This window comes from Calidris pugnax, unplaced genomic scaffold (genome assembly GCF_001431845.1).
Source record: "Calidris pugnax isolate Ruff unplaced genomic scaffold, ASM143184v1 scaffold371, whole genome shotgun sequence".
In the NCBI taxonomy this organism is placed as follows: domain Eukaryota; kingdom Metazoa; phylum Chordata; class Aves; order Charadriiformes; family Scolopacidae; genus Calidris; species Calidris pugnax.
The window spans coordinates 917748-919580 of record NW_015091373.1 but is presented as its reverse complement, the minus strand read 5'-3'; the positions used below and the strand labels follow the sequence as shown (position 1 = coordinate 919580).

Genomic DNA, 1833 nt, shown 5'->3' with positions numbered 1-1833 from the left:
TTGCCCCCCCCCCCCCCCCCCCCCCCCCCCCCCCAAGATAAAACATTTCCTTACTTCTGTGGAGTCTTAATGACCAAGTGTACAGTCAGCCCATCTTTGATCCCATGTTGATTCAACGTGTCTCCATCCTTCAGGATCTTCCCAGCAAAGATCAGAACCAGCTGATCCTGTTTGGCTTTAAACCGCCTGGAAATCTCTTCTTTGAACTGAAAAAAACCAAACAAAGCATTTTTCAGGTGAAGGACCAAAACCAGAAATTTAAAGCCGATACTCTGGATATCACATCCACTATGCAAACAGCGTGAGGAACTGACAGCCCTCCAGTACCTCACCCAAGAGGAGCCCATGCAGGTACCGATTCATCACCAGTTGCTGAGGGTGTCTGAGGCGTTAAGGGAAAAAAAAACCAAACCACCACCACCACAAAGAGAAGCTCTACACTTCCAAAACGTGGAATACATTTCAGAAAGAATAGAGCAATTACCTCAAGAAGAGCTGAAGGCTTCCAAAGCCAGATCAAGTGTGTCTCTTAGGTCTAATCCAAATACACCATTTATCCTCTAAATGACTGAACTTTTTTTTTTTTTCTTTTCGTCTCTGCTCATTTGATTTTTTTCCTAAGGAAAGCCCAACTCTGATTTAATACAGGACAGAGCTCTACGGAAAAGGGAACAATCCTTTATCAGCCAATGGAAATAAACTAGGTCTTCTCCAATTCCTATTTCTGCAGCTGAATTCCCTGCGAGCGTGCCACGCCACGTAACACGGACACCTCTTCTTCGCTGTGTGACGGGGTGGGATTAACACCTGCCAATACCATTGTCACCGCTAGCCCAGCTGGGACATTCCCAAGCTGATTTGTGAGGAAAAAGCCTTGCATTTGGAAGCCACAAAGTAGAGGGAATTCGGAGGGAAAGAGAAGTACACACCTGTCCCAGCCTTCGCAGCGGAACCCTCAAAAACAACGCCTGGGAGAGCGCAGCCTGAACCCCCAGGTCACAAAGCCTCGTGCCCTCCTCTGCACAAAGCTGTCACTAAACATCCCGCTTGGGATGGGGGCTCTCAGGACTGAGTGGGAAGGAAAAAAAGAGGGCCACCCGTCCTGCAGCCCCCGCCTACCCCACGACTCTGCTCCCCAGAGATCTCCGCCAGGTCCTTCACGCCGCAGCCTCGTGCCCTGCGCCCCAGCCCAAAGCAGGCAGCAGCCCCGGAGCTGAGATGGCACCTTGTCCCAGTGGGCACAGCCACCGCCACCACAGCGCTGGAGCCAGGCCTTGCACATTCCAGCCCCCTCCCGCTCGCCCCGTGCCACCCTGCCCCGTGACGCTCCCTCGCAGGAGGGGCTGACGTTCCCTCGCCTCCGCTCCGGCCAACCTTCGGCCCCAAAAACTCGCCCGGCCCCTCTCGCCGGAGGGACCTGCCCCCACACCACCAGCTGCCTCCCCATAGGCAGCCCCACACACACTCACATCCAGCTCTGCCCCCAGAGCTGCCTCTCCCCATCGCAGCACCCTTCCCTTACCAACCGCTCAAGGGAAACCTTCCCTCCCGCTCCCCGTGCAGCCCAGCCCAGACCCCCACCTCAATTCTTCACACCCCTCTCCCCACAGCTCCCATCCACCCCAAAGCTCCCTTCCCCACAGAGCCATCCTCCAACCCCCCCCACTCCATCCTCACCCCATGAACCCTCCCACAGATTACCCCCAGCACCATCTTCCCCCCCTTCCTCTGCCGGGACTGTCCCCATCCCGAGTGTCACCTCCTCACTCAAAGCCCCCCATAGGCCCCTGGTCTCCCAGCTCCCCCCAAGCCTGGCTCCCACAAGGCCCCAAA

General features: G+C 55.9%; 1 protein-coding gene across 1 annotated transcript in view; it reads right to left on the bottom strand.

Annotated features, from left to right (window-relative positions):
- Nucleotides 1-950, bottom strand: part of UBQLN4 (ubiquilin 4) — a 13906-nt gene extending 12956 nt beyond the window's left edge. Inside the window, exons 1-2 of the mRNA XM_014961357.1 lie at nt 930-950; nt 55-206 (exon numbers count right to left, since the gene is read on the bottom strand). The gene's annotated coding sequence lies outside the window, so the exon portion shown is untranslated. The remainder of the gene's footprint in view (nt 1-54; nt 207-929) is intronic.
- Nucleotides 951-1833: the final 883 nt, after the last annotated feature.